This window comes from Orcinus orca, chromosome 11, assembly GCF_937001465.1.
Source record: "Orcinus orca chromosome 11, mOrcOrc1.1, whole genome shotgun sequence".
NCBI classification, from domain to species: Eukaryota; Metazoa; Chordata; class Mammalia; order Artiodactyla; family Delphinidae; genus Orcinus; species Orcinus orca.
Window position 1 is genome coordinate 27,041,574 of NC_064569.1, and position 24,364 is coordinate 27,065,937.

The 24,364-nt window shown below is 37.6% G+C and overlaps 1 pseudogene; it reads right to left on the minus strand.

Moving 5' to 3' along the window:
* Positions 1 to 2,305: 2,305 nt before the first annotated feature.
* LOC117201730 (S-phase kinase-associated protein 1-like) lies at positions 2,306 to 2,889 on the minus strand (annotated as a pseudogene).
* Between the last annotated feature and the right edge of the window lie 21,475 nt (positions 2,890 to 24,364).

The window sequence follows — 24,364 nt, forward strand, 5'->3', positions numbered from 1 at the left end:
TTCCCCATACTGTACATTTCATAACCATACATCATTTATTTTGTAACTGGAAGTTTGTACCTCATAATCTCCTTCAGCTATTTCACTCATTCCCCCCCACCCCCTCCCCTCTGCCAACCACCCCTTTGGTTTCTGTATCTATAACTCTGTTTCTGTTTTGTCATGTTTATTCATTTGTTATTTTCTCTTTACTTTCCACGTACATGAAATCATACGATATTTTATTTTTAAATTTATTTTTATTTTTTATTTTTGGGCCACACTGCACAGCATGTGGGATACTAGTTCCCCGACCAAGGGTTGAAGCTGTGCCCCCTGCAGTGGAAGCATGGAGCCTTAACCACTGGATTGTCAGGGAATTCCCATACAGTATTTTCATTTCTGTGTCTGACTTATTTCACTTAGCATAAGACCTTCTAGTTCTATTCATGTTGTCGTAAATGGCAAGATTTCATTCCTTTTTAAGGCTGAGTAATATTCCATTGTGTGTGTGTGTGTGTGTGTGTGTGTGTGTGTGTGTGTGTGTGTCACATCTTTATTCATTTATCTATTGATGTGAACTTAGGTTGCTTCCATAGCTTGGCTATTGTAAATAATGCTGAAATGAACATAGGGGTGCATATATCTTTTTGAACTAGTGTTTTCATTTTCTTTGGAAAAATACCCAGAATTAGAATTCCTGGATCATATGGTAGTTCTACAGTAAATCCCCTACATATGAACCTTCAAGTTGTGAACTTTCAAAGATGCAAACATGCTTTCAGAGTGAGTGAAATTGCAGCTTGCCCTCCGTCTCCTATTGCTGATCATCCTTTAGCTCTACCATCTCCCACCTCCTCTCCCTCCTCCAGTCAGTAACTCTTCTTGCCTGTTCACTCGATTCCAGCTCCTGTATGCTAGCTGTTATACTGTACTCCTGTACTTTTCAAGGTATTGTACTGTAAGATTAAAAATGTTGTCTTTATTTTTTGTGTTTGTTTGTTTTTATGTATTATTTGTGTGAAAAGTATTATAAACCTATCACAGTACAGTACTACATAACTAGCTGATTGTGTTATTTGGGTACCTAGGCTAACTTTCTTGGACTTAGGAACAAACTGAACTTATGAACACGCTCTTGGAATGGAACTTGCTCATACGTAGGGGACTTACTGTATTTTTAATTTTTTGAGGAACCTCCATACTGTTCTCCATAGTGGCTGTGCCCCTTTATGTTCCCACCAAGAGTTTATAAGGGTCTCCTTTTCTCCACATCCTCAACAACACTTGTCATTTCTTGTCTTTCGGATGATAGCCATTCTGACAGGTGTGAGGTGATATCTCATTGTGGTTTTGATTTGCATTTCCCTGATGATTAATGACATTGAGCATCTTTCCATGTGTTTACTGGCCATCTGTATGTCTTCTTTGGAAAAATGTCTATTCATGTCCTTATCCCATTTTGTAATCAGGTTGTTTTTTTTGGCTGCACCGCATGGCATGTGGGAATTTCCTGACCAGGGATTGAACTTTTCATGTGCACTTGGCTATCTGCATGTCCTTATTGGAGAAATGTCTATTCAGTTCTTCTGCCTTTTTTTTTTTTTTTTACCTAGTATGTAACTTTTTATTGAAAGTATCTTGCATTTGTGACTGATGCTTTCTGGGTTATGCCACACATTTTAACATTAAAGGTTAAATTATTTTTTACATGCAAGTAGTGTTTATGGTTTTCCCCACATAGGATTACTGATTATAAAAAGATGACACACTGCTTGGATTAAGTGTCTTCTTTAATTGAAAAGTCAGCAAACTGTCTAATTCTATTTCCTCCCAAACTATAAACTGAGTAGAAACTGAGCCTCTAGCCAACATATTCAAAGCTGATAGGATTAAAAATGCAAAAACAAGTCCTCAGATCCAGTTAAGGGAGCGCTGCTACATACAGGCTAATCAATACCAACCGTACTCTGATTCCAGGAAGCTGGAAGACATTCTGATAACCCCACTCTAATAACATTTACCTCAAGTAGCCTTTTTCCAGTTTCCAACTCATAAATAAAGATAATATGTTAATTCTATTTCAGAAAATTTTTTGCAAGTTGTTTTATTTACAATGCCAAGTCACTAAACTAAAGGTAACTGGAAAATAAACTAGGCAGAAATTGCTTTACAAAAAGAGGGAAAGCCCAAAATGCCACTTTCTATAGAGAACCTACAGTTCAATTTTATTCAGAGCAAAGAAAAAAGAACTTTTGGTCATACTAGAAGAAACTGAGACATAAGTTTGGAATCTGTACTGAAACTACACATGCAATGAGGGCAATATTCTGCTAATACAACTGATTTGCTGCTGCATTTGTGGACTGTTTTTCTAATATTAACAATTATAAACAAAGCAGTTCAACTAGTATTTGGAACAATCCTTACAGTGTTACAGCATCAAACACAAAATTTCACTTCTCCTCCCACCACTAGTTCTCTTTGCGTACCTGGACTTCCTCTTCTTCAGTAAAATCATTTTTGATATTGAATGTCTTTCGAATCTCCTCAGGAGTTTTCCCCTTGATCATATTGGCAACAGTCTTGCAGGTAACATCAAGCAAACCTTTGATGTCTAAGTAGTTTGCTACCAGTATAAGCTCAAAAATATTCCTTGGTCAACTTTCAGGAGGAGGATCATCCTTGTGGTGGGTGCACCACTGAATGACCTTTTTTTAATATTGCTGCATTAACATATGTCAAGCGGACTCAATCATCATCTCCTTCATCATCCATTCCCAAGTCTTCCAAAATGGTCTTAATAGTCACAGATTGTTTTGCAATTTCAACATCAACTTCAAATATCTCTTCACCAGAACTCTGCAACTTAATTGAAGGCGTGGTGTTAGGACTCAAGGAGATGGCAGGTCAGAGGCTGATAAGAGCAGGGTGGCATCTGCAAAAAGAAAAACAGAAAAGCGGAGAACAAGGCCAACACCCTGCATATTTTTTAATAGGTTTTGTTTTTTTTTTTTTGGTGATGAGTTGTATGAGTTCCTTGTACATTTTGGATATTAACCCTTTATCAGTCTTTCATTTGCAAATATTTTCTCCCATTCAGTAGATTGTCTTTTTGTTTTGTCAGTGGTTTCCTTTATTGTGCAAAATCTTTTAAGTTTAATTAGGTCCCATTTATTTATTTATTTATTTATTTTGTGATACGCAGGCCTCTCACTGCTGTGGCCTCTCCCGTTGCGGAGCACAGGCTCCAGACACACAGGTTCAGTGGCCATGGCTCACGGGCCCAGCCACTCCGTGGCATGTGGGATCTTCCTGGACCGGGGCATGAACCTGTGTCTCCTGCATCGGCAGGCAGACTCTCAACCACTGCACCACCAGGGAAGCCCCCATTGGTTTATTTTTGCTTTTATTTCCTTTGCTTTAGGAGACATATCCAACAAATATTGCTATGATTTATATCAAAAAATGTTCTGCCTATGTTTTCTTCTAGGAGTTTTATGGCTTCCAGTCTTACATTTAGGTCTTTAACCCATTTTGAATGTTTTTGAGTATGTTGTGAGAAAATGTTCTCATATCATTCTTTTACAAGTAGCTTTCTAGTTTTCCCAGCACCACTTATTGAAGAGACTGTCTTTTCTCCATTGTATATTCTTGCCTCCTTTGTCAGAGACTAGTTGACCATAAGTGCGTGGGTTTATTTCTGGACTCTATTCTGTCCCATTGATCTATGTGTCTGTTTTTGTGCCAGTACCATACTGCTTTGATAACCATAGCTTTGGGGTGTAGCCTGAAGTCAGGGAGCATGATTTCTTTTGCTCTGCTCTTCTTTTTCCAGATTGTTTTTGCTACTTGGGGTCTTTGTATTTCCATACAAATTTTAGAATTATTTGTTCTAGTTCTGTGAAAAATGCTCTTGGTATTTTCATAGGGATTACATTGAAGGTGTAGGTTGCCTTGGGTAGTATGTTCATTTCAGCAATATTAATTCTTCCAATCTAAGAACACAATATATCTTTCCATCTGTGTTGTCTTTAATTTCTTTCATCAGTGTCTTATAGTTTTCTGAGTACAGGTTTTTACATCCTTAAGTAGGTTTATTCCTAGGTATATTATCCTTTCGATGTGATGGCAGATGAGATTGTTTCCTTAATTTCTGTTTCTGATAGTTCATTGTTAGTGTATAGAAATGCAATAGATATTTGTATATTAAGTTTGTATCCTGCAACTTCACAGATTTTGTTGCTGAGCTCTAGTAGTTTTCTGATGGTGTCTTTAGGATTTTCTATGTGAGGTATCATGTCATCTGCAAACAGTGAAAGTTTTACTTCTTCCTTCCCAACTTGGATTTTTTAAATTTCTTTTTCTTGGCTGACTGCTGTGGCTAGCTCTTTCAATATTATTTTGAATAAAAGTGGCAAGAGTGAGCATTCTTGTCTCGTTCATGATCTTAGAGGAAATGCTTTCAGTTTTTCACCATTGAGAATAATGTTTGCTGTGGGTTTTTTGTATATGGCCTTTATTATATTGAGATGGGTTCCCTTTATGCCCACTTTCTGGAGATTTTTTATCATAAATTGTATTGAATTTTGTCAAAAGCTTTTTCTGCATTTATTGAGATGATCATATGGTTTTTATTTTTTCAATTTGTTAATGTGGTATATCACGTTAATTTGTGGATATTGAAAAATTCTTGCATCCCTGGGACAAATCCCACTTGATTGTGGTGTATAATCCTTTTACTGTATTGTTGAATTCAGGTTGCTAATATTTTGTTGAGGATTTTTACATCTAGATTCATCAGTGATATTGGCCTGTAATATGCTTTTTCTGTGATATCTTTGTCTGGTTTTGGTATCAGGGTGATGGTGGCCTCACAGAATGAGTTCAGAAATATTCCTTCCTCTGCAATTTTTGGAATAATTTCAGGAAAGGTGCAAACTCTTCTCTAAATATTTGATAGAGTTCACCTGTGAAGCCATCAGGTCCTGGACTTTTATTTGTTCAGAGTTTTAAAATTACTGATTCAGTTTCATTACTGGTAATTGGTCAGTTCACATTTTCTATTTCTTCCTGGCTCAGTCTTGGGAGAGTGTACATTTCTAAGAATTTGTCCATTTCTTCTAGGTTGTCCATATTATTGGTGTATAGTAGTTCATAGTAGTCTCTTATGATCCTTTCTATTTCTGTGGTGTCAGTTGTACCTCCTCCTTTGTCACTTCTGATTTTATTGATTTGGTCCCTCTCCCTTTTTCTTGATGAGTCTGGCTAAAGGTATCATTAAAAAAATCTTTTCAAAGAATTAACTTTTAGTTTCATTGATCTTTTCTACTGAGTTTTTAGTCTTTATTTTATTTATTTGTGCTCTGATCTTTATGATTTCTTTACTTCTACTAAATTTGGGCTTTGTTTGTTCTTCTTTCTCTAGTTGCTTTAGGTGTAAGGTTAGGTTGTTTATTTGAGATTTTTCTTGTTTCCTGAGGTATGCTTATATCACTACAAACTCCCCTCTTAGCACTGCTTTTTACTGCTTCCCATAGGTTTTGGATTGTTATGTTTTCATTTTCATTTTCATTTGTGTGACTGGCTCCTGGCCCATTTGGTTGCCAGGTCCTGCTTTATTCAGGGGCTGCTGGCTGCTTGTAGGTGGGTCAGCATGCCAGGGGAACTGGCTGAAGTCCTAGAATCCTAGAACTGGTGTTTGCCTGTTGGTGGGCAGGGCCTGTTTCAAAGGCTAGTGCTGAACCACTGGTGGTTGGTGTTAGATCTTTGGGCTGCTGGCTGTGGGTATCGAGGTGTCTCTAGTCTGTTGTCCACCTGCTGGTGGGCCAGCTTAGGGCTCAGGTGGTCCATAGCCTGGTGTCCACCCACTGGTGCATGAGGACAGGTTCCCAGGCTAGTGTTGGCCTTTGGTAGTATTACTGTTTTAACAATATTAATTCTTCTGATTCATGAACACTTCTGATTCATGAACACAGGATCCTTTCCATTTATTTACGTCTTTCATCAATGTTTTTTAGTTTTCAGAGTAGACCTCTTTCACCTCCTTAGTTAAATTTATTACTAAGTATTTTATTATTTTTTATGCAATTGTATATGGGATCAATTTCTTTTAGTCTTTTTCTGAAAATTCTTTGTTTATGTATAAAAATGCTACTGTTTTTCTGTATGTTAATTTTGCATCCTGCAACTTTAATGAATTCATTGATTAAATCTAACAGTTCTTTGCTTGAGTTTTTAGTATTTTCTCTATATAAAATCTTTATCAGCAAATAGAGACAATTTTACTTCTTCTTTTCCAATTCTGATTCTTTAAATTTCTTTTCATTGCCTGATTGTCCTACCTAGGACTTCTACTACTATGTTCAATAGGAGTGGTGAGAGTGGGCACATTTGTCTTTTTTCTGATCTTAGAGGAAAAGCTTTCAACCTTTCATCATTGGGTATGATGTTAGCTATGGGCTTATCATATATGGCCTTTATTATATTGAGGAATACTCTTTCTATGCCTAATTTGTTAACAGTTTTTATCATGAATGGATGTTTTCAGATGCTTTTTCTACTTCTATTTAGATGATAATATGGTTCTTTTCTTTCATTCCACTAATGTGATATATCACATTGATTCATTTGTGTATGTTGGACCAGTCTTACATCTCAGGGATAAATCACAGTTGATCATGGTGTATGGTCCTTTTACTATGCTGCTGAATTTGTTTTGCTAGTATTTTACTGAGAATTTTTTACATTTATATTCATCAGGGGTAATGGCTAGTAGTTTCCTTTACTAGTAATATCCTTTTCTGGTTATGGTATCAGAAAAATGCTGGCTTCATAAAATGAAGTTGGGAGTGTTTCCTCCTCTTTGATTTTTTTTAACAGTTTGAGAAGAATTGGTGTTATTTCTTCTTTAAATGTTTGATAAAATTACCAGTGAAGCCATCTGGTCCTGGGATTTTCTTTGCTGGTAGATTTTTGATTACTGATTCAATCTCCTTATTAGTAATAAGTCTCTTCAGATTTTTTATTTCTTCCTGATTCAGTAAGAAATTTCTGAATTTCTGAATTTCTTCAGTCAGTAAGTTGTATGTGACTCAGAATTTTTCCATTTCATCTAGGTTGTCCAGTTTCTTGGTGTATAGTTTTTCATTCATTCTAATTTTTAAAAAGGTTTTAGATATTAGGTTTATATTGTTTGATTTCCCTTTGAATTCTCCTTAAAAAATCTCCATATTTTAAGTGGAATAGCATATAAGTAATCACAATTTTCTAGTGAGTTTTAAAACATTGCTGAGTAAAATTTCAGTTACCTTCTCTGATGCTTTATCACCTGGAAGACTAGAAACAACTGTTTCTGATATAGTGAAGACAATATTCAATCTAATCTTCTGTCTAGGAATATCTCTATCCAAAAGAAAGCAGTTTAGCTGCTTTGAGAGTTTTTGGAGGGCTATAGTTAGTTCTTGTGTATGTGCCTGTGAGGATGTGGAACTTAGGAGGCAAGAAAGGTCAATCAATGGCAAACCTAAAATGCTGGTCATAAACAGCAATACTTAACTCCTTCTCTCTTATAAATCTAAGGAAGCAACCAAGAGAAGAAATAGAGAAACATGTGAGGCAAAAAAACCACAGGATATTTTAGAATTGGAAAAAACTTGCTGAAATGTTTTACTTGACAGGTATCCAAGGCCATGGTACTAGAAAATTGGCAGGTACAACAACTTTATGATATAGGTATAATTTTTAAAAATTTTTAAATTTATTTTTGGCTGCATTGGGTCTTTGTTCCTGCATGTTGGTTTTCTCTAGTTGTGATGAGCAGGGGTTACTCTTCATTGCAGTGCACGGGCTTCTCATTGTGATGGCTTCTCTTGTTGTGGAACATGGGCTCTAAACAAGTGGGCTTCAGTAGTTGCAGAGTGTGAGCTCAATAGTTGTGGCTCATGGACTCTTGAGCACACCCTCAGTAGTTGTGGCTCTTGGGCTTAGTTGCTTCACAGCATGTGGGATCTTCCTGGACCAGGGATTGAATTCATGTCCCCTGCATTGGCAGGCAGATTATTAACCACTGGGCCACCAAGGAAGTCCCTATATAGGTATAATATTTATATCAAATTTATGAATGATGAAATTGAAGTAATTCAGACGGAAAGTGATAGATCTAGAATTTCAACCTAGATTTGGTTGGATTCAGGGTCTGTGTTTTAGTCTCTGTGCTATCTCATACACATCTACCTATGAGGTCCTTTCTTACATTGGTTCAGTTTTTTTGTTCATAATGAGTGACTGCATTTATTCCACTGTGTTTTGCTTATATACTCTAAAAGAGTTAGGTGGTTTTAGTGTAAGGAAGAGACACTCCTTTAAGTTTGAAAGACTAGGATTAAACTTGTGCTTTTCCCCTCTAGAGAATTTTACAACATTCAGTGCATCCTGGGAGACAGAACAGGCAAAGAAAAAAAGGGCCTGGGAGTCAGGGAAGGATATAGAAGGGCCAAGCTGAGGGTCCCACAAAAAATGGGAAAAAGATGTGGGGAACAATGACCAAAGGATACTTCTAGCAAATTAATATCCTGAAAATAATGCTAATCATACTTTAAAATTGGAAAATAATGTTGGTAAAGGAGGTAAGTCAGATGAGTGGCTGAGTAAAAATGATCCTACTATGAAATAAAAAAGGACTCATTGATTTTGCCAAGGTGTGGCTTGACATTTTGAACATTTCGTATATCTTTATATAATGAATAGGCAGGAAGAGAAAAGATAGTGGGAGATCCTACATAAAGCACATTGCAGAGGATATATTTATTTCAAAATACATATATATTATATCTACACCATTTCACCTATTCAGAACTTAAATTTTACTGAATACCTATTCTGTGCCAAGCCTTGCATAAGATATTACATATCAATAGATGACAAATACATCAATCCTAACTTCAACTTACTGCCCAGTAGTGGAAACAGACAATTAAGCCGACATTTGCAATATAATTTGTAAATAATAGGACAATAGAATTTTTAATAAACTTTCCTCACTTCCCAGATATTTAACTAACTAATTAGTTAATTAATTATGGAAGTATAATTTATTTACATGTTATATTATTTTCAGGTATACAACAAACTGATTCAATATTTTAATAATTATACTCCTTTTAAAGGTATTACAAAATAATCACTATATTCCCTGTGCTGTACTATATTTCCTGTTGCTTATTTATTTTATACATAGTAGTTTGTACCTCTTAATCATCAATCCCTATCTTGCCTTTCCACCCCTTCCCTGTCCCCACTGGCACCCAGCCTTTTTTCTCTATATCTCTGAGTCTGTTTCTGTTTTTTTATATACATTTGTTTTATTTTTTAATATTCTACATATAAGTTATGACAGACTATTTGTCTTTCTCTGTCTGACTTATTTCACTAAGCATAATACCCTCAGGTCCATCCAAGATTTTATTATATTTTATGACTGAGTAATATTTCATTATATATATACAACTTCTTTATCCATTCTTCTACTGATGTGCACTTAAGTTGCTTCCAAATCTTGGCTATTGTAAATGATGTTGCAGTGAACATGAGGAGCATATATCTTTTTGGATTACTGTTTTCATTTTCTTTGGATAAATACATAGGAGTGAAATTACTGGATCACATGGTAGGTCTATTTTTGATATTTTAGGAACCTCCATACTGATTTCCATAGTGGCTACACCAATTTACATTCCAACCAACAGTGTATGAGGGTTCCCTTTTCTCCACATCCTGGCCTACGTGTTTTTTCTCATATTTTATATGATAGCCATTCTGAGAGGTATGAGGTGATCTCTCATTGGTTTTGATTTACATTTCTCTGGTGATTAGCAATATTGAGCATCTTTTCATGTGCCTATTGACCGACCATCTGTATATTTTCTTTGGAAAAATATCTATCAGGTCTTCTCCCCATTTTTTAATTGAGTTTTTTTTTTGATGTTGAGTTGTATGAGCTATTTATATATTTTGGATATTAACCCCTTATCAGTTATATAATTTGCAAATATTTTCTCCCATTCAGTAGGTTGTCTTTCATCTTGTTGATGGTTTCTTTTGTTGTGCAAAAGCTTTTAAGTTTAATTAGGTGCTATTTGTTTATTTTTGCTTTTGTTTCTTTTGCCTTAGGGGACAGACACAAAAAATATTGCTACAATTTTGTCAAAGAGTGTTCTGCCTGTGTTCTCTTCTAGGGGTTTTATGTTTTCAGGGCTCACATTTAGGTCTTTAATCTATTTTGAGTTTTTTTGTGTATGGTGTGAGAAAATGTTCTATTCTCATTCTTTTACATGTTGCTGTCCAGTTTTCCCAGCACCAATAATTGAAGAGACTGTCTTTTCTCCATTGTATATGCTTACCTCCTTTGTTGTAGATTAATTGGCCACAAATGTGGAGGTTTATTTCTGTTCTCTCTATTCTGTTCCATTGATCTTTGTGTCTGTTTTTGTGCCAATACCATGTTGTTTGGATTACAGCAGCTTTGTAGTATAGCCTGAAGTCAGGGAGCATGATACCTCAGCTTTATTCTTTTTTCTCAAGATTACTTTGGCTATTTGGGGTCTTTTGTGGTTCCATAAAAATTTTAGGATTATTTGTTCTAGTTCTGTAAAAAATGTCATGAGTATTTTGACAGGGAAGGGTTGCATTAAATCTGTAGGTTGCTTTGGGTAATATGGCTATTTTAACAATATTAATTCTTCCAATTCAAGGGTATGGGATATCTTTTCATTTCTTTGTATACTCTTCAATTTCCTTTATCAATGTTTTATAGTTGTCAGAGTATAGGTTTTTCACTTCCTTGGTTAAGTTTATTTCTAGATATTTTACCTTTCTTGATGTGATTTTAAACAGGGTAGTGTTCTTGCTTTCTCTTTCTGATAGTTCATTATTAGTGTATAGAAAAGCAATAGATTTATGTATATTAATCTTTAATCCTGCAACTTAACTGAATCCATTTATTAGTTCTAACAATGTTTTGGTGGAAACTTTTGAGTTTTCTATATATATTATCATGTCATCTACAAATAGTGGCAGTTTTACTTCTTCCATTCCAATTTGGATGACTTTTTTTTTCCTTGTCTGATTGCTGTGGCTAGGACTTCCAATACTATGTTAAATAGAAACTTCAAGATTGGGCATCCTTGTATTGTTTCTGATTTTAGAGGAAGGGCTTTCAGCTTTTCACCATTGAGTATGATGTTAACTGTGGGTTTCTCATACATGGCCTTTATTATATTGAGATATGTGTTCCCTCTATACCAACTTTGGTGAGAGTTTTTATCATGAATAGATGTTGAATTTTGTCAAATGCTTCTTCCGTATCCATTGAGAGGATCATATGGTTTTTATGCTTCAGTTTATTAATGTGGCATATCACATCGATGGATTTGTGGATATTGAGCCATCTTTACATCCCTGGGATAAATCCTGCTTTTTCATGCTGTATTATCCTTTTTATATATTGTTCAATTCAGATTGCTAATATTTTATTGAGAAAAATTTTTCATCTGTATTCATCAGAGATATTGGCCAGTAATTTTCTTTTTTTTGTAGTATCTTTATTTCTTTTTGGTATCTGGGTAATGATGGCCTCATAGAATGAATTTGGGAATTTTCCATCTTCTTCAATTTTTTTGAATAGTTTGAGAAGGAAAGCTCTTATTTATATGTTTTGTAGAATTCCTCTGTGAAGCCATTCAGTCCTGGACTTTTGTTTGCTGGGAGTTTTTTTAAATTAGAAGTTCATTTTCACCATCCTGATTCAGTCTTGGAAGGTTGTACATTTATAGAAATTTGTCCATGTCTCCTAGGTTGTCTAATTTGTTGGCACGTAACTATAATATTCTCTTATGATTTTTAAAAAATCTCTGTGATACTGGTTGTTATTTCTCCTCTTTCATTTCTCATTTTGTTTATTTGGGTCCTCTCTCCTTTTCTTGATGAACCTGGCTAAATGTTTATCAATTTTTTTTATCTTAAAAAAACAGCTCTTATTTTCACTGTATTTTTCCTATTCATTTTTAATCACTGTTTATTTCCTCTCTAATCTTTATTATTTCCTGCCTTCTGTTGACTTTGAGCTTGTTTGCTCTTCTTTTTCTAATTCCTGTAGATGGTAGGTTAGGTTGTTTATTTGAGATTTTTCTTGTTTCTTGAGTTAGGCCTGTATTGCTATAAACTTCCTTATTAGAAGTTTATTAGATGCTTTTGCTGCATCCCAAAGATTTTGGAAAGTTGTGGGGTTTTGTTTGTTTGTCTGGTTGTATTTTCTGATTTCCTTTTTGATTTCTTCATTGACCTGTTGGTTTCTTAGTAGCATATTTTTCAGTGTTCATGTTTGTGCTTTTCCCACTTTTCTTCCTGTAATCGATTTCTAGTTTTATACCATTGTGGTTCAAAAAAAAATGCTTGATATAATTTCTATCCTCTTAAATTTGTTGAGATTTGTTTTGTGGCCTAGCATGAGATTTATCCTGTGTACTTGAAAAGAATGTGTATTCTGCTGTTTTTGGATGGAATATCTATTAAGTCCAACTGGTTTAATGTGTCATTTAAGACCACTTTTTTCTTATTGATTTTCTGTCTGGATTTTCTGTCCACTGATGTAACTGGGGTGTTCAAGTCCCTTACTATTATTGTGTTATTGTCAAATTTTCCCTTTATGTCTGTTAATATTTGCTTTCTATATTTAGATGATCCTGTATTAGGTGCATAGATGTTAATGAGTGTTATATTCTCTTCTTGTATTGATCCCTTTATCATTATATAATACCCTTCTTTTTATTTTTGCTATAGACTTTGTTTTAAAGTCTGTGGTCTTACATGAGTATTGCTACCTCTGCTTTCTTGTCATTTCCATTTGCATGAAATATCTTTTTCCATACCTTCACTTTCAGTCTCTGTGTCTTTTTAGCTCTGAAGTGTCTCTTGTAAGCAGCATATAGGTGAGTCTTGGTTTTCTTTTTTTAAAATCAAATCAGCCACTCTGTGTTTCAATTGGAGTAGTTAGTCCATTGACATCTAAGTGATTATTGATAGATGTGTACTTATTGCAATTTTATTACTTGTTTTCTGGTTTTTTTTGTAGTTCTTCTCTGTTCTATTCTTGTTTTAGTTTCTTCCCTTATGGTTTGATGTTTTTCTTTAGTGGTGTACTTGTGTTTGTTTCTCTCTAGTTTTTGTATATTTATTATAGTTTTTTTAAAAATAAATTTATTTTATTTATTTATTTTTTGGCTGCATTGGGTCTTCATTGCTGTGAGCAGGCTTTCTCTAGTTGTGGTGAGTAGGGGCTACTCTTCATTGTGGTGCATGGGCTTCTCATTGTGGTGGCTTCTCTTGTTGCAGAGCACAGGCTGTAGGCACATGGGCTTCAGTAGTTGTGGCACATGGGCTCAGTAGTTGTGGCTCGTGGGCTCTAGAGCGCTGGCTCAGTAGTTGTAGCATACAGACTTAGTTGCTCTGTGGCATGTGAGATCTTCCTGGACCAGGGCTCGAACCAGTGTCCCCTGCATTGGCAGGCAGATTCTTAACCACTGCACCACCAGGGAAGCCGTTATTATAGGTTTTTGATTTGTGGTTATCATGTGGTTCATATATTTTGACCAATAACGATATCTACTTGTTTTAAACTGATAGTCATTTAAGTTTAAACACATTCTAAAAGATCTCCACTTTTAAGTTCCCTCCCCCACATTTTATGTTTTTGATGTCACATTTTACATCTTCATGTTTATTCCTATACTAATTATTGTAGTTATAGTTGATTTTAGTTTTTTTTCTTTTAATCTTTGTACTAGCTTAAGAGGTTGATTCTTAGCCTTTTTATATATTTTTGCTTTTACCAGTAGATTTTTCCTTTCCTATAGATACTTACTTCTTATTATAACATTTTCATATCTACTTAGAGAAGACCCTTTACCATTTCTTTTAGAGTAGGTTTAGTATTGATGAACCCTTTAATTTTTGCTTGTCTGAGAAGTTCTTTACCTCTCCTTCAATTCTAAATGATAATCTTGCTGTTTAGAGTTCCTAGGCTGTAGGTTTTTTGCTTTAAGCACTTTGAATATCTCATGTCACTCCCTTCTGGTCTGCAAATTTTCTGCATAAAAATCAGCTTACAACCTTATGGGCATTCTCTTATTTATGACTCTTTGTTTTTCTCTTACTGCCTTTAGAATGCTCTCTTTAACTAACTTTTGTCATTTTAAGTGTGATATGTCTTGGTGTGGGTCTGTTTGGACTCATCTTATTTGGGACTCTCTGTGTTTTCTGTACTTGAATATCTGTTTTCTTCTTCATGTTTGGGATGTTTCCAGCCATAATTTCATCAAATACATTTTGACCCCCTTCTCTCTCTCTTCTTCTTCTGGTACCCTGATAATGTGAATGCTGGTACACTTGATGTTGTCTCAGAGGTCCCTTAAACTATTTTCTTTTTTTTTTTTTCTGTTCTGATTGGGTAATTTCCATTATTCTATCTTTCAGATTACTTATGTGTTCTTTTGTATCTCCTAGTGTGCTGTTACTTCCTTCTAGTGTGTTTTTCATTTCAGTTATTGTATTCTTCCATTCTGACTGGTTCTTTTTTATATTTTCTAGTTCTTTGTTAAATTTCTCCATGTGTTCATCTATTCCTCTCCATAATTTAGTTAGCATTCTTATTACTAATGTTCTGAACTCTTTTTCTGGTAAATTATTTATTTCTGTTTCATTAATTCTTTTTTTGGGGGGGTTTCTTTTGTTATTTTTATTGAAACAAATTCCTCTGTCTGCTCATTTTGCTTAACTTCCTCTGTCTCTGTGAAAGTAGGTGAAACAGTTACCTGTTGCTGTTTTGAAGGGCTGTCTTTATATGGGAGTGCCCCTATGCTGTCTGCACACTCCCAGTGGCTTTGGTGGGAGAATTAGATCTGAAATGAGTACAGGCCACATCTTTCCCCAGGGTGTGTTGGCAGCTATCACCTTGGTAGGTTGTGGGGCTGGAGATGGAGGGGCAGGGCCAGAGCCACGTGTGACCTGGGGCTTTTCCTCTTCTCAGTGGCCAGCACCACCCTATTGGGGGTGGGGTCATGTCCCAAGTTTCTGAAGAAGAAGCCCTGAGGGTCATTTCCCAGCTGGCTCTATTCCATTTAAATGTGTGCTCCTTTCCCCATCCCACAGTAGCACCCTTGCCCCAGAGGGGAGCAGAGCTGGAGCAAGAGTGGCTGGTTCATGTGCTCAGGTAGGTCTTGGAGTGGGCTGTGGCAGTCCCAGCAACAGTCAGAAACCTGGACTTCTTCTGGGGTACTGCCTGCATAATCACCAGTAATGGCTGCCCCTGCCTTGGTCAGATGCTGCTCTGGGTCTGAGCCACCTTTGTCCCTCACAGCTGAGCTCTCCTCTCAGTCTCAGCAGCCCTTACCCCAGTGTGCAGCTGTGTCATGAAGCAAATGGGGCTGGAGCAGGCACTTGCCTTGGGCTGTGGCACGTGCTGGCATGGTTGCAGGAAACTGGTTAGCATCCTGTGCACTTTCAATCTGCCCTCTATGCCCTGTTTTGGGATTACGCAAGCATGTGTGTGTTCCTCAGGAGCAGAGTCCAGGCTTCCCACAGCCTTCCTGTTAGTCTCAATGGCCCTCCAACCAGCCAAGGAGACTTGTGTTCCTCGTGTCAGATCCCAGGGCTGGGGTGCCCAGTATGTGGCTTGAACCACTCACTGCCCAGGGAGGATCTCTTCCTGTGCAATCCCCCTCCTCTTCTGAGTCTCCTTCCAGGGGCACAGGTCCCAACCTGATTATTTCTCTTCCCTTACTACCTGATTCTGTGTGGAACTTTCTTACAGCCTTGGTTGTACAGGAGTCTTTCTGCCAGTCTCCAGTTAGCTTTCAGTGAGAACTGTTCCACATGTAGATGTACTTTTTTTTTTTTTTTTTTTTTTTTTTGCGGTATGCCGGCCTCTCACTGTTGTGGCCTGTCCCGTTGCAGAGCACAGGCTCCGGACGCGCAGGCTCAATGGCCATGGCTCACGGGCCCAGCCGCTCCGCGGCATGTGGGATCCTCCTGGACCGGGGCACAAACCCATGTCCCCTGCAACGGCAGGCGGACTCTCAACCACTGCACCACCAGGGAAGCCCTAGATGTACTTTTGATGTGTTCATGGGGTAAGGTGATTTCCACCTCCTCCTACTCCATCATCTTGATCTCTTCCCCAGTAGGACAATAGAACCTTAATACAACAATTTAAGCAAGGAACTCAGCTTGAGGTATCTGGGATAGCATCACAAAAATTTCTTTCAGTTGCATCCTAAAGGATGAAAAGAAGTTTGTCAGGTGAAGAAATGGAGGAAAAGGTATTTCAGGTGAGTGGCACTGCATGAGCAAAGAAATAAAATTATGAAAGGACATGCATGGAAGGTTTGGAGAAGTTAATATGGCTGTAGTTATAGGACTGAAGGTGGTGGCTACTATTATATTAGCTAGTCATAATGAAATTGTTAACAGTTATATTAACAAGTTAGTTCCATTTATGCTAATACCAGACTGGAATGTAGGTTGAGAAAGTCTGGGTCTAACAGAGTGAGAGAGAAAATTTCTGTATATGATAGAGGTTATTAAGATAAATTAAGAGAAGTTTCATATCAGAATGACTGACAATATAACCAAGCTTGTTATTTGCAGAGTTTAAGGAAGTCTCTTCAACAAAGAGATAGCTAAATGGATTATTTAACTCTGAGATAGCAGTGGTAAGTCATTTCTTGAAGACCAGATGAAACTTGGAGAAACCAGATGCAAAATATCATAGAATAAACAGAAAAATTTGTGCAGTACTCTTGAATTTTCTTTTTTCTTTTCTTTGGCCATACCACGTGGCTCGCAGGATCTCAGTTCTCCCACCAGGAATTGAACCTGGGCCACAGAAGTGAAAGGCCAAATCCTAACTACTAGACCACCAGGGAATTCCCATCTCTTTTTCTTTTTTCTTTTCTTTTTTTAATAGAGAGAAATCAAGGAGTGAGCATTCTTCTTGTGCCTGGGTCTGACTGGCTCTGTGGGCAAATCACATGTTTATTAGTATAAATAATATTAATATTATTCTATTAACATATATTTATATTATGATAATTAGTGTTAATATAAAGAGTTAATAACAGTACAGTTCACCCTTGAACAATGCAGAAGTTGGGACACTGACCCCGACACAGTTGAAAATCCAGATATAACTTAGAGTCTGCCTTCCATATCAGTCGTTCCTCCTAATCTGAGGATCTGAATTCTCAGTTTCAACCAAACGTGGATCGTGTAGCACTCTAGTATTACTATTGAAAATAATCCGTGTACAAGTGGGCCTTCACAGTTTGCCCGTGTTGTTCAAGGGTCAACTATATTTAAAAATATAACTTAATAGGATTAAATAAATAGTACTTACTTAATTATATAATTAATATACATGATTAATAATAGTATTCATCATAATCATCATTAAAATGTAAATATTTGATCATGAATGCCCACAGCAGCACTATTCACAGTAGCCAAAGGGTGGAAACAACCCAAATGTCCATCAACTGATGAGTGGATAAACAAAGTGTGGTAAATCCATACAGTGGAATTTTATTCAACTGTAAAAAGGGTTGAAAAACTGCTACATGCTACAAGATGGACGAACCTCAAAATCATTACTGTAGGTAAAAGAAACCATATGGAAATGTCACATATTGCATGATTCTTTTTATTTTTTATTTATCATTTATTTATTTATTTTTGGGCCACACTACGTGGCTTGTGGGATCTTAGTTCCCTAAACAGGGATTGAACCCGTGCCCTCCTGCAGTGCAAGTGCAGAGTCTTAACCACTGGCCCACCAGGGAAGTCCCTGTATGATTCTTTTTATATGAAATACCCACAATAAGCAAATCCATAGGGACAGAAAGTAGATTAGTGTTGGTCAGGGGGTAGAGGAGGGGTGACTGGGGAGCTAATGGGTACCCATGTTCTTCTGAGGTGATAAAAATGTTTTGAAGCTAGAGACAGGTGATGATTACACAGCATTGTGAATACATTTGATGCCACTGAATCGTGCGCTTTAAAAAGGTTAATTGTATGTTGTCAGAATTTCACCTCGATTAGAAAAAATGCATGTTTCAGTGCTTACTGCATGCTATGAATTTCTAGTTTACCAAGATACTGAGACTCTGTAAAGATAGGTAATTTACCATATGTCATACAGGTAAAAACAGAAAAAAGGAAGATGTACAGCCTTCTCCTTTTCTGGCTTCTCATTCCTGGGCATGACTCTCAAACACAAAAAATTGGGGTAACTCTGAATCTATGCCTCTTCCACCCATCCCTGCCGCACCAGGTCTCAGTGGAGACAGGTGACAATGATTAGGGGGTATTATTGAAAAGACACTTTCCTTGCTTGCGTGAAGACACTGACCCTCCCTCAAGTGTTTGCTGGGCTTTTTGTCATCACAGATACACCAAATATTCCAAAAGACTTGCCTCATCCAGCACAGAGATAATAATTAGCCCTGTGACCACAGCTGGCGGAAATGGCTTTCCATCACATTTTTAAAATGCCATTTTCCTCTATGGAGACTGAGAGAGGCAAGGTAATGGAACCAAAGAGCTAATTAGTTCACAATGAAGGGAGACGTCGGTCAGAGGTGATGAGAAGTGAAGATTCCTTGCGTCTCCTGCGGAGCTGTCTTGAGAGCCTCTGAAGACACCAGGGAGCAAATCTCTAGCCATCCTCTTGGATTTTCTTTTAAAGAACATGTCTAGGGAAAAGAATATGGCATTTGGAGTCTGAGAATCTGGGGTTTTGAATTCTGGCTCTGTCATTTACTGGCTTTATTGCTGCGGACATCTTACCTCAGGAAGCCTCAACTACTTCATTTGGAAAATGGAAATTTAAGAGGTGCCTTGACATCTACATGTGGAACAACTCCTACAGAACACCTACTGAACGCAGGCAGAAGACCTCAGACCTCCCAAAGGCAAGAAACTCCCCACGTACCTGGGTAGGGAGAAAGAAAAAAAAAGAAAAAGAAAAACAGAGACAAAAGAATAGGGATGGGACCTGCACCAGTGGGAGGGAGCTGTGAAGGAGGAAATGTTCCCCACACTAGGAAGCCCCTTCGCGGAAAGAGACTGCGGGTGGCGGAAGGGGGAAGCTTCAGAGCCACGTAGGAGAGCGCAGCAACAGGGGTGCGGAGGGAAAAGCGGACAGATTCCCGCACAGAGGATCGATGCCGACCAGCACTCACCAGCCTGAGAGGCTTGTCTGCTCACGCGCCGGGGCGGGCGGGGGCTCGGAGCTGAGGCTCGGCTTCGGTCGGATCCTAGGAGGAGGACTGGTGTTGGTGGCGTGAACACAGCCTGAAGGGGGTTAGTGCACCACGGCTAGCTGGGAGTGTGTCTGGGAAAAGGTCTGGAGCTGCCAAAGAGGCAAGAGACTTTTTCTTGCTTCTTTGTTTCATGGTGCGCAGGGAGAGGAGATTCAGAACACCGCCTAAACTAGCTCCAGAGACGGGCGCGAGCCGCGGCTAAAAGTGCGAACCCCAGAGACAGGCAGGAGACGCTAAGGCTGCTGCTGCCGCCACCAAGGGGCCTGTGTGCGAGCACAGGTCACTCTCCACACCTCCCCTCCCGGGAGCCTGTGCAGTCCGCCACTGCCAGGGTCCCATGATCCAGGGACAACTTCCCCAGGAGAACGCACGGCGCGCCTCAGGCTGCTGCAACGTTTTGCTTGCCTCTGCTGCCGCAGGCTCGCTCCGCATCTGTACCCCGCTCCCTACCGCCGGCCTGAGTGAGCCAGAGCCCCTGAATCAGCTGCTACTTTAACACCATCCTGTCTGAGTGGGAAAAGACGCCCTCAGGTGACCTAAACGCAGGGGCGGGGCCAAAACCATAGCTGAACTGCAGGAGCTGTGTGAACAAAGAAGAGAAAGGGAAATCTCTCCCAGCAGCCCCAGGAGCAACGGATTAAATCTCCACAATCAACTAGATGTACACTGCATCTGTGGAATACCTGAACAGACAACGAATCATCCCAAATTGAGGCGGTGGACTTTGGGAGCAATGATATATATATATATCTATATATATCTATATATATATTTCCCCCTTTTTCTCTTTTTGTCAGTGTGTATGTGTATGCTTCTGTGTGTGATTTTGTCTGTATAGCTTTGCTTTTACCACTTGTCCTAGGGTTCTATCTCTTTTTTTTTTTTTTTTTAGTTTAGTTTTTAGCACTTATCATTGGTGGATTTGTTTTTTTGGTTTGTTTGCTTTCTTCTTTCTTCCTTTCTTTCTTTAAATTACTTTTTTATTTTTAATAATTATTTTTTATTTTAATAACTTTATTTTCTTTTTCTTTCTTTCTTTTTTTCTCCCTTTTATTCTGACCCGTGTGGATGACAGGGTCTTGGTGCTCTGGCCAGGTGTCAGGCTTGTGCCTCTGAGGCAGGAGAGCCGAGTTCAGGACATTGGTCCACAAGAGACCGCCCAGCTCTACGTAATATCAAACGGCAAAAATCTCCCAGAGATCACCATCTCAACGAGAAGACCCAGCTCCACTCAACGACCAGCAAGCTACAGTGCAGGACAACCTATGCCAAACAACTAACAAGACAGGCATACAACCCCACCCATTAGCAGAGAGGCTGCCTAAAATCATATAACATCACAGACACCCCAAAATACTCCACCAGCTGCGGACCTGCCCACCAGAAAGACAGGATCCAGCCTCATCCACCAGAACACAGGCACTAGTCCTCTCCACCAGGAAGCTTACACAACCCACTTAACCAACCTTAGCCACTGGGGGCAGATACCAAAAAGAACGGAAACTACGAACCTGCAGCATGTGAAAAGGAGACCCCCAAAACACTAAGTTAAGCAAAATGACAAGACAGAAAAACACACAGCAGATGAAGGAACAAGGGAAAAACCCACCATACCTAACAAATGAAGAGGAAATAGGCAGTAGACCTGAAAAAGAATTCAGAATAATAATCCAAAATCTTGGAAATAGAATGGAGAAAATACAAGAAACGTTTAACAAGGACCTAGAAGAACAAAAGAGCAAAAAAAAAAAACAATGATGAACCACAGAATAAATGAAATTAAAAATTCTCTAGAAGGAATCAATAGCAGAATAACTGATGCAGAAGAATGGATAAGTGACCTGGAAGATAAAAGAGTGGAAATAGCTACTGCAGAGCAGAATAAAGGAAAAAATAATGAAAAAAATTGAGGACAGTGTCAGAGACCTCTGGGACAACATTAACTGCACCAACATTCAAATTATAGTGGTCCCAGAAGAAGAAGAGAAAAAGAAAGGGACTGAGAAAATATTTGAAGAGTTGAAAACTTCCCTAATATGGGAAAGGAAATAGTCAATCAAGTGCAGGAGGCACAGAGAGTCCCAACAGGATAAGTCCCAGGAGAAACATGCCAAGACACATATTAATCAAACTATCAAAAATTAAATACAAAGAAAAAATATTAAAAGCATCAAGGGAAACAAAGCAAATAATATACAAGGGAATCCCCATAAGGTTAAGAGCTGATCTTTCAGAAGAAATTCTGCAAGCCAGAGGGATTGACAGGACATATTTAAAGTGATGAAAGGGAAAAATGTACAACCAAAATTATTCTACCTAGCAAGGATCTCATTCAGATTTGACAGAGAAATTAAAACCTTTAATTTCAAAAGGTAAGAGAATTCAGCACCACAAAACCAGCTTTACAACAAATGCTAAAGGAACTTCTCTAGGCAGGAAACACAAGAGAAGGAAAAGACCTACAATAACAAACCCAAAACAATTAAGAAAATGGTAATAGGAACATACATATTGATAATTATCTTAAACGTAAATGGATTAAATGCCCCAACCAAAAGACATAGACTGGCTGAATGGATACAAAAATAAGACCCGTATATATGCTGTCTACAAGAGACCCACTTCAGACCTAGGGACACATACGACTAAAAGTGAGGGGATGGAAAAAGATATTCCATGCAAATGGAAATCAAAAGAAAGCCGGAGTGGCAATTTTCATATCAGACAAAATAGACTTTAAAACAAAGACTATTTCAATAGATAAAGAAGGACACTACATAATGATCAAGGGATCGATCCAAGAAGAAGATATAACAATTGTAAATATTTATGCATCCAACATAGGAGCACCTCAAAACATAAGGCAAATGCTAACAGCCATAAAAGAGGAAATCGACAGTAACACAATAATAGTAGGGGACTTTAACACCCCACTTTCACCAATGGTCAGATCATCCAAAATGAAAATAAATAAGGAAACACAAGCTTTAAATGACACATTAGACAAGATGAACTTAATTGATATTTATAGAATATTCCATCCAAAAACAACAGAATACACTTTCTTCTTAAGTGCTCATGGAACATTCTCCAGGATAGATCATATCTTGGGTCACAAATCAAGTGTTGGTTAATTCAAGAAAATTGAAATCATTATCAACTATGTTTTCTGGCCACAATGCTATGAGACTAGATATCAATTTCAGGAAAAAATCTGTAAAAATACAAACACATGGAGGCTAAACAATACACTACTTAATAACCAAGATCACTGGAAAAATCAAAGAGGAAATCAAAAAATACCTAGAAACAAATGACAATGAAAACACAATGACACAAAAATTATGGAATGCAGCAAAAGCAGTTCTAAGAGGGAAGTTTATAGCAATACAATCGTACCTTAAGAAACAAGAAACATCTCAAATAAACAACCAAACCGTACACCTACAGCAATTAGAGAAAGAACAAAAGAAACCCAAAGATTGCAGAAGGAAAGAAATCATAAAGATCAGATCAGAAACAAATGAAAAAGAAATGAAGGAAATGATAGTAAAGATGAATAAAACTAAAAGCTGGTTCTTTGAGAAGATAAACAAAATTGATAAACCATTAGCCAGATTCATCAAGAAAAAAAGGGAGAAGACCCAAATCAGTAGAATTAGAAATGAAAAAGAAGCAACAACTGACACTGCAGAAATACAAAGAATCATGAGAGATTACTACAAGCAACTCTATGCCAATAAAATGGACAACCTTGAAGAAATGGAAAAATTCTTAGAAAAGCACAACCTTCTGAGACTGAACCAGGAAAAAAGGGAAAATATAAACAGACCAATCTCAAGCACTGAAATTGAAACTGTGATTAAAAATCTTCCAGCAAACAAAAGCCCAGGACCAGATGGCTTCACAGGCAAATTCTATCAAACATTTAGAGAAGAGCTAACACCTATCCTTCTCAAATTCTTCCAAAATATAGCAGAGGGAGAAACACTTCAACCTGAGAAACCTTCAACCTGATAGCAAAACCAAAGATGTCACAAAGAAAGAAAACTACACGCCAATATTACTGATGAACACAGATGCAAAAATCCTCAACAAAACACTAGGAAACAGAATCCAACAGCACATTAAAAGGATCATACACCATGATCAAGTGGGTTTATCCCAGGAATGCAAGGATTCTTCAATATATGCAAATCAATCAATGTGATAAACCATGTTAACAAATTGAAGGAGAAAAACCATATGGTCATCTCAATAGATACAGAAAAAGCTTTCAACAAAATTCTACACCCATTTATGATAAAAACCCTCCAGAAAATGGGTATAGAGGGAACTTACCTCAACATAATAAAGGCCATATATGAAAAACCCACAGCCAACATCATCCTCAATGCTGAAAAACTGAAACCATTTCCACTAAGATCAGGAAGAAGACAAGGTTGCCCACTCTCACCACTATTATTCAACATAGTTTTGGAAGTTTTAGCCACAGCAATCAGAGAAGAAAAAGAAACAAAAGGAATCCAATTTGGAAAAGAAGACTAAAGCTGTCACTGTTTGCAGATGACATGATACTATACATGTAGAATCCTAAAGATATCACCAGAAAACTACTAGAGCTAATCAATGAATTTGGTAAAGTAGCAGGATACAAAATTAATGCACAGAAATCTCTTGCATTCCTATACACTAATGATGAAAAATCTGAAAGTGAAATTAAGGAAACACTTCCATTTACCATTGCAACAAAAAGAATAAAATACCTAGTAATAAACCTACCTAAGGCGACAAAAGACCTGTATGCAGAAAACTATAAGACACTGATGAAAGAAATTAAAGATGATACAAATAGGTAGAGAGACATACCATGTTATTGGATTGGAAGAATCCAATGGCATGGACATATTTACACTACCAAATGTAAAACCGATAGCTAGTGGGAAGCAGCTGCATAGCACAGGGAGATCAGCTCGGTGCTTTTTGACCACCTAGAGGGCTGGGATAGGGAG